Source organism: Mobula hypostoma, chromosome 9, assembly GCF_963921235.1.
Source record: "Mobula hypostoma chromosome 9, sMobHyp1.1, whole genome shotgun sequence".
Classification (NCBI taxonomy): domain Eukaryota; kingdom Metazoa; phylum Chordata; class Chondrichthyes; order Myliobatiformes; family Myliobatidae; genus Mobula; species Mobula hypostoma.
Window position 1 is genome coordinate 144,557,323 of NC_086105.1, and position 8,946 is coordinate 144,566,268.

The window sequence follows — 8,946 nt, forward strand, 5'->3', positions numbered from 1 at the left end:
GCCATATGTGCTTTATGCACCTTGTGCTGTGTATGGCTGCTGCTTCTGTGTGTTGCACCTTGGCCCCAGAGGAACTTTCAGCTGTATTCATGGGTGGTTGAATGATTAAACTTGAACTTGATATCAAAGCTAATTCTGGTTCTGATTCCTGGAGGTTTCTGTGAGTGCAACCCCATCAGTCAGAGTCCTTCCCCGTCGAGAAACACGCTGAATATCACATCTCCCTCTCCATTTACTGTTTTCCTCGAGCCCTGTGAGATAATAATCTGACTGGTGGACGTGCCTTTCCGAGCACCCTTGGTGGTCGATGAAATCGGACTTGCTGCACAGCAGAAGCTGCTGATAAGATCAGATCGCTACACTATGCAGCTTTCCCTTTTTGAGACTGATATACAAGTTCATTTCCGCTGCTTCTTTTTGTCAGCACCCGTTCTCGTACCACCCTTGGTGCGACTGTGTTGGTTGTTTCTCAGCGAACGTGTGTTATTGAACTTTCTCTATTCTCCCTTTTACACCACTGCCTTTGATTTCAACAGTGCAATAAATTCTTTGTCCCCAGGCAGCTGGAAGTGACGATTCCACTGTCTGCACGGTGGAGAAAGTACAACTTCATCAGGCGAAAGTGAAAAATGCAATATAATAAACCGCTGGTATGGGATATATGAACACCAGATGAGACCGCATTGCAGATGCTGGAAATCTGGAGCAACACATTCAAAACACTGGAGGAACTCAGCAGGTCAGGCAGCACCTACGGAGAGGAATAAACAGCCGATATTTCAGGCTGAGACCCCAGGACTGGAAAGGAAGAGGGCAGACGCCAGAATAAGGTGGTGGTGGGGGAGTGGGGGGAGGCTGAGTGCATGCTGGTCGATGATGGGTGAGACCAGGTGAAGCGGAAGGTGTGAGGGTGGGGAATCGAGACGCATTGAAACACTGTATGTTTCAATGTACACGTGGTCTGATTTTGAAGCTGAATACAAAACCTTCCTAAGCACGAGGAATTCTGCAGATGCTGGAAATTCAAGCAACACACATCAAAGTTGCTGGTGGACGCAGCAGGCCAGGCAGCATCTCTAGGAAGAGGTACAGTCGACGTTTCAGGCTGAGACCCTTCGTCAGGACTAACTGAAAGAAGAGCTAGTAAGAGATTTGAAAGTGGGAGGGGGAGGGGGAGGGATAGAGCCAAGAGCTGGACAGGTGATTGGCAAAAGGGATATGAGAGGATCATGGAACAGGAGGCCCAGGGAGAAGGAAAAGGGGGAGGGGGGGAAAACCAGAGGATGGGCAAGAGGTATAGTCAGAGGGACAGAGGGAGAAAAAGGAGAGAGAGAGAAAGAATGTGTGTATATAAATAAATAACGGATGGGGTATGAGGGGGAGGTGGGGCATTAGCGGAAGTTAGAGAAGTCAATGTTCATGCCATCAGGTTGGAGGCTACCCAGACGGAATATAAGGTGTTGTTCCTCCAACTTGAGTGTGGCTTCATCTTTACAGTAGAGGAGGCCGTGGATAGACATGTCAGAATGGGAATGGGATGTGGAATTAAAATGTGTGGACACTGGGAGATCCTGCTTTCTCTGTGGGTACTTAATCGGAAAGTTAGCAATGATTCATTAACGCCATAAGGGGGTGGAAGCACAGGTGAACAGTAGTCCGAAGCTTGGGGCGTTCTGGGGTTTGGAGTTCAATTCTGGCCCCGTCTGTAAGCGGTTTATACGTTATCCCTGTGAATTGCGTGAGTTTCCTCGGTCTGCTCTGGTTTCCCCCTGCTGTTCAAAGACCTACAGGTTAGCGGGTTAATTGGTCATTGTAAATTGTCCTGTGATTAGGCTCGGATGAAATCAGTGGGTAGCTGGGGAGTGCAGCTCATTGGGCTGGAAGGGCCTGTTCATGATGTATCTCTAAATAAAATAAATACATTTAAATAAAAGGCTTACCCAGAAGGGGTTGATGGTAGGGAGTGTCCCACTGGAGGAGGGAGAGGTTTATGGAGGTAATGTGTGGCTTGGGGGGTTCAGGCAGTTGAAGCGGATGAAGGAGTGATAAAAATTCAGGTGGCCAAAATCAGCGAACAAATGACCGAAGGCTGGTGTGACAGAGATCCCGGAGACCATGGAAGGATTAGAGAACAAGTCAGCAAACACCTCCCTGCCCCACAATGAGCTCCATTTTGGACAGCGGGTGAACCTTCTACATCTCTGAGCTGGTCACAGACTAACCGTGCAAGCTGATGTCAAAGTCAAAGTAAAATTCATATCAAACTACGCCTATGTCACCATACACTACCCTGTGATTCATTTTCCTGCAGCCATTTTGAGAAACTAAAAACTAAATACAATAGAATTTATGAAAAACTATACCTAAACAAAGACTGACAAGCTAAAAAACTGAGTAGTAAACAGTACTTGAAAATGAATCTGTGGGTTGTAGAATCAGTTCAAAGTTGTGGTGAGTGAAATCGTCCACAACAGTTTAGGAGCTTGATGGTTGTAAGGTAATAACTGGTGGTGTGGGACTTAAGGATCCAGTAGTTTATGTCTAATGGTGGTACAGAGAAGTGAGTTTCACCTGAATGGTGGTGATTCTTGATGAATGATGCTGCTTTCTTGCACCAGTGCTCCATGCTAACGTGCTCAAAGGTGGGCAGGGCCTTGCCTGCAATGGGACTGGGTTGTGTCCGTCACTTTCTGAAGGCTTTTCCGTTCCTGGGCGTTGCTGTTTCCATACTGGGCTGTGGTGCAGCCAGTTAGAAAACTCCCCACTCTGCGTTTATAAAAGTGATCCTGTGTTCACTTTCATTCTGATTATGGTTTAAGGGTCTGCATTCATCTGTTCTCAAACAAGTTCAAAGCATTTTCCAATTTGTCTACTCCCTTCAAACTTTGAATCACATTCCTCCAGAATGCACATTGTCTGTAATTGGGTACACTTAGCTCCTCCATCAACTAGTTCCAATACTAATCTAAATTCTTGCTTTGGTTCTGTAATCCACACCCTCTCAAATGACTGTCTTTTCTTTCACAGTCAAAATTAAGTCACTCTTTTACAAAAAAAGAAAATAAATGCTGAGTAAAGTGGAACAGAAGCTGGCCATATAATCTTTTTATAAAGATAGATAGTGTAAATGCAAGCAGGATTTTTCCACTCTGGTTGGGTGAGACCAAAACTAGAGGTCATGGGTTAAGGGTGAAAGGTGAAATTTTTAAGGAGAGCAAGAGGGGAATCTTCTTCACTCAGAGGGTGGTGAGAGTGTGGAATGAGCTGTCAGCGGTGGCAGTGGCTAATATTAGATTATGAGGACCCTCAGTCCTCGTTTATTGTCATTTAGAAATACATGCATTAAAAAATGATAAATGTTCCTCCAGAATGATATCACAAGAAACACAGGACAAACCAAGACTAAAACTAACAAAACCACATAATTATAACATATAGTTACAACAGTGCAAAGCAATACCGTAATTTGATAAAGAGCAGACCATGGGCACGGTTAAAAAAAATGTCTCAAAGTCCCGATGGCCTCATCATCTCACGCAGACGGTAGAAGGGAGAAACTCTCCCTGCCATGAACCTCCAAGCGCCGCAAACTTGCCACTGCAGCACCATTGGAAGCACTCGACCGCAGCTGACTTGTAGTCCGTTCGAAAACTTCGAGCCTCCGACCAGCCCCCCGATACCGAGCACCGAGCACCATCCTCTGCCGAGCGCTTCGACCCCGCCCCGGCAGCCAAGCAACAGGCAAAGCCGAGGACTCAGGGCCTTCCCCTCCAGAGATTTCGGACCACACAGTAGCAGCAGCAGCGAAGCAGGCATTTCAGAAGTTTCACCAGATGTTCCTCTGTGCTCTTACATCCGTCTCCATCAAATCAGGATTGTGCACCGCACCCTACTTGACAAATAACAGACATAACCACTGGAGTGGCCGCTGTGAGCTGCGTCACGCCGCCATCTTTTCCTCTCCTCCTGGAGGCTGCAGGTTTGATTTAAGAGAAATTTGGATAGGTACATGGATAGGAGGGGTATGGAGGGCTATGGTATGGGTGTAGATCAGTGGGACTAGGCAGAATAATAGTTTGGCACTAGATGGCCTGAAGGGCCTGTTTCTGATCTGCAGTGTTCTATGACTCTATGACCCTACAGATTAGCTCTATTTGTCTCTTGTACATTGAAACATTCAGTGAACAGTTTCATCAGAAATGTAGAAATATTTATTTACACAGAGGGTTGTGAATCTTTGGAACCCTTGCCCAGAGGCCGTGGAAGTGCAGTTGTTCAATGTATATGCGATAGTGGCCGATGGATCTTTGGATATCAGAGGAGATGGGAATCAAACAGGAATGTGGATCTGCAGAACAGTTCCAGCCAAGGTATTGGTTTATTATTGTTACATGTTGTGAGATACAGTGAAGAACTTGTCTTGCAAACTGTTTATACAGATCAAATCATTCCATGTGCACTGAGGTGGAACAAGGTAAAACAATTACAATGTAGAATTAAGTGCAAAACCTGCTGAAAAAGAGCAGTGCAGGTAAATGATAAAGTTCAAGTTTATACTGTGCCAATGACCAATATTGGCCAAGGATTGTGCTGGGGGCAGCCCACAAGTGTTGCCATGCTTCCGGCACCAGTATAACATAGAATGCCCATCTTCCCAGCCACTCAGCAAAACCCGAGGTTAGGAGGCTTGAGAGCTTCAAGTACTCTGGTGTGAACATCTCCGATACCCTGTCCTGGTCCAAACACGTTGATGTCAAGGTCAAGAAAGCTCACCCACACCTCTACTTCTTCAGGGGACTAAAGAAGCTTGGCATGCCTCTGTCAACTCATACTAATTTTTATTGATGCGCCATGGAAAGCACTTCGTCCGGATGCACTGTGGCTTTGTATGGCGACTACTCTGCACGTGACCGCAAGAAACGCGGTCGCAGCCCAGCCCTTCACGGAAACCAGCCGCCCCTCCTCGCACGCCGTCTAAATTTCTCACTGCCTCATTGAAGCAGCCAGCAGAATCAAAGACCCCACACTCACCAGACATTCTCTTTCATCTCCACTCCCATCGGGCAGAAGTTACAAAAACCTGAAAGCACATACCACCAGGCTCAAGGACAGTTTCTATTCCACAGTTATCAGACTCTTGTATGGACCTCTTGTACAATAGGATGGACTTCTGGCCACACAATCTATCACATTATTGATTGATTGATTGAGGTACAGCGCAGAATCGGCCCTTCTGGCCCTTCGAGCCGTGCTGCCCAGCAACCCCCCGATCTTCCACAGCACTTAAGGTATGAATCCCAGCATTATGGTTGGCAAAGCAGCTCAACTATTTGCCGAGGGGAACCAGAGTGCAAAGTAACTCCAAGAATCCCGATAAGTTTTGAATGAGTCCAACTGTAAAATATCCTCAAATCGTAATGCTTTATTGTACAATATTTTGCCATTTAACTGTGCAAAGAACTAAAATACTTACAGTCCTAAGAAAACTATTTTAAGTATGTGAATTATAACTTCCTCAGACAGCTGTTTCAAGGTTTAAGGGATTTGAAAATAATGATCGTTTATGATTTTGTTTTTTTATATATAATTCCGTCTCTGCCCTGATTTAAGAGCAAGTTCCAATCTTAAAAGTTCTGTAAAAGACTTCAACCTTCCTGGTTTGCTATCTTGCTTATTGTGATAGAGGGATGAGCTTTTCAGCCCATCGACTCCATGTTGATTCCTTGCAACCTCATCCATCTCACTCTACCCTCTCCTTACCTGTGGTTTGATTGGTTAATACGTCATCAATTACTGGGTTCCAGGAAACCATTAGAATTGACTCCAGCAACCAAGGCCAGGAACAGATAAGGGCAAGCCACAGCAAATCTGTGGTCAATATTTTTTAGATTTATTTATAGCTGACCCAGTATTCCAGTCCACTCATCTTGCAGAGTATGTACATGTGGGGGAGAGTCTAGAACCAGAGGGCACAGTCTCAGAATAGAGGGACATCCAGTTAAAATGGAGATGAGTAGGAATTTGTTTAGCCAGAGAGTGGTGAATCTATGCAAATCTTTGCAGCAGATGGCTGTGGAAGTCAAGACATTGAGTACAATTAAAGCGGTGGTTGATATGTTCTTGATTAGTCAGGGTGTCAAAGGTTTTGGGGAGAAGGCAGGAGAGTGAGGCTGAGAGGGATAATAAATCAGCCACGATGGAATGGATGATAGGGGTCTTTGAGGATGGATGCTGCTTTCTTGTGGCAGCACTCCTTATGGGGTGGCATGGTAGCACAGTGCTTAGCTCAACATTTTACAGTATTAGCAACCGGGGTTCAATTCCCACCGCTGCCTGTAAGGACGTTCTCCCCGTGACCACGTGAATTTCCTCCGGGTGCTCCAGTTCCCTCCTATAGTCCAAAACGTACCGATTGGTAGGTTAATTGGCCATTGTAAATTGTCCCATGATTAGGCTAAGATTAAATTAGGGGATCATTGGCGCCGTGGCTCGGAGGACCAGAAGGGACTATTCCACGAGGTAGCCCGATAAATAAATAGATAGATAGATAGATGGATGGATAAATTGATAGATAGATGGAAGGATAAATAAATAAATTCAATGTCCAACATGGACAGTTGAACTAAAATCTTGTTTCTGTGCGGTAGAACCCTGAATCTATCAATCACTGGCTCTACGTTATCGCTGGGCGTAAATCCCGGAGCTACCTCCCCAACAGCACCAAGGAAGCACCTGCACGTTTCAAGATTCAAGATTGTTTCGTGTCATTTCCAGTACACAAGTGTAAAGGAGACTGAAGTAATTGTTACCCTGGATCTGATGCATCATGAAAAAAACACCGTAAGTATAAATACATAACATAGCTTATATACATAGACTGATTGTACGTCCATAAAGTGACACTAGGCACAGGAGTGTCTGTACGTAAGGCGACTGACAGGAAATGATAAAGCAGTGGTGGCTGGGGGTGTGGAGGGGAGGCTGGCTGCTTGGGGAAAGAAGCTGTTTTTGAGTCTGGTGGTCCTGGCGTGGATGCTACACAGCCTCCACCCTGATGGGAGTGGGACAAACAGCCCGTGAGCAGTGTGGGTGGCATCCTCCATGATGCTCCTGGCCCACTTCTGGAACCTTTCAAAGGAGAAGGCAGCTCCCTATCAACATCCTCCAGGGTAATAAATGCTGCCCTTTCTTGTGATGCCAAGATCCTAAAAATGAATATGAAAAAGATCTTTGGCCAGACTAAAGCGGATTATTGCAAAGGACGCTCTCCCGCCAGGGTTCCAACACGTCCATTTCTTGCATTGTTAACTGAATCACTTGCCATTGCCATATGTACTGATGTGTTACTGCCTGTGTGCCACGGATTTTGTTTACTTTACAGACCTCTGAACCGTTTAAGAATTCTCAGTTTTTATTTGCTTGGTTGAAGACCAAAGGGTAATATTTTCAGCATTCAGTCTCTGACATAGCATGTCAAAAAAAAACATTGATGTCAAACATCCACAGTGAACAAGCTGACAAAGCTGCCATTTAGCGAGTTTGATTGTCCGAGACGAATATTTCATACAAAGCGTTTTTATTCAGTATGTGTCAAAGGCTGCTCCATTGTTGCATTGCTGGCACATCCGTTGATTAGCCATTCAGAGAGTCACTGTAACGCAGGAGAAAGTAAATTTCTCAAAGACCTCCCTGCAGACAGCTGGCTGATTCTATTCACCTTGACTGATCACAGTTCGTTTGAAGCAAGCGACGTGCTATCAAAACAAAGCCACCAAGGTTTGACTGATCTCCTGTTCCACCAAGGTTGGTATAGAGAGTGAAGAGCATACCCCATGGTCTCCATCCCCTGTTCCTGAGGGAGGGAAGAGAAGATGGCGGCGCGACATCGCGCACGCGGCCATTCCAAATGAATATCGTATCTGTGAAGTGGGGCGCCGTGCACAGTCCTGATTTGATGGAGACAGACGTGAAGAAGCACGGAGGAACACCTGGAGTAACTGCTGAAATACCCGCTTCGCTGCCGCTGCTACTGTGCGATCGAGAATCTCCGGAGGGGAAGGCCCCAAATCCTTCGCTTTGCCTATTGCCTGTTGCCGGGGCCGGGGTCGAAGCGCTCAGCAGAGATGGTGCTCGGTGCTCGATGTCGGAGGCTGGTCGGAGGCTCGAAGTTTTTGGACGGACTCGGAGTCGGACTGCGGTTGGATGCTTCCGGGATGCTGCATCAGCAAGTTGGCGGCGCTGGAGGTTCACCGTCTGCGTGAGATGATGGGACTTTCAAGAGACTTTGAGACTTTTACTGTGCCATGGTCTGCTCTTATGTGGTTTTCGTTAGTTTTTCAGTCTTGGTCTGTCTTGTGTTTCTGTGATATCATTCTGGAGAAACATTGTATCATTTCTTAATGCATGCATTACTAAATGACTATAAAAGAGGACTGCATGTCCTCATAATCTAATCTAATCTAATCTAATCCAGGATTTCCCCGCATGCGCAGGATTGCACAAGAATCTCACCCACAGGACCCATGCAGTCGGGGGCAACAGGTGAAATATTGGAGGATCTCAGCAGGTCAGGCGGCATGGCTGGGGAAGACGGGCAGTCGATCTTTTGGACCGGGTCTCTTCGTCAGGACTGAAAGAGAGAGCAGGGAGGTGGTCGCGGTGGGGGGGGGAGGGGTGGAGCAAGGGCTGGCAGGTGATTGGAGGATCCAGGCGAGGAGTGTGTTGATAGGTGGGGGAGGGGGAGAAAGGGAATGATGTCGGAAGCTGGGAGGTGATAGGTGGAAGCAAGAGATGGCTGAAGATGATGGAATCTGATTGGCCCTTTGTCACTTCCACTTACCACCTTCCAGTTCTTGCTCCATCTCTTTATAATAGCCGTCTCACCTTTTTTCAGTCCAGATGAAGGGTCTCAACCGAAAATAATATCTGTCTATTTCCCTCCATACT

General features: G+C 46.3%; 1 long non-coding RNA gene across 1 annotated transcript; it reads left to right on the forward strand.

Annotated features, from left to right (window-relative positions):
- The first annotated feature begins 624 nt into the window (after positions 1-624).
- On the forward strand, positions 625-6,781 carry LOC134351411 (uncharacterized). The gene is made up of 3 exons (XR_010019145.1): positions 625-739; positions 4,224-4,370; positions 6,648-6,781. It is a non-coding gene; the product is annotated as an uncharacterized LOC134351411 (long non-coding RNA).
- The last annotated feature ends 2,165 nt before the right edge of the window (positions 6,782-8,946 follow it).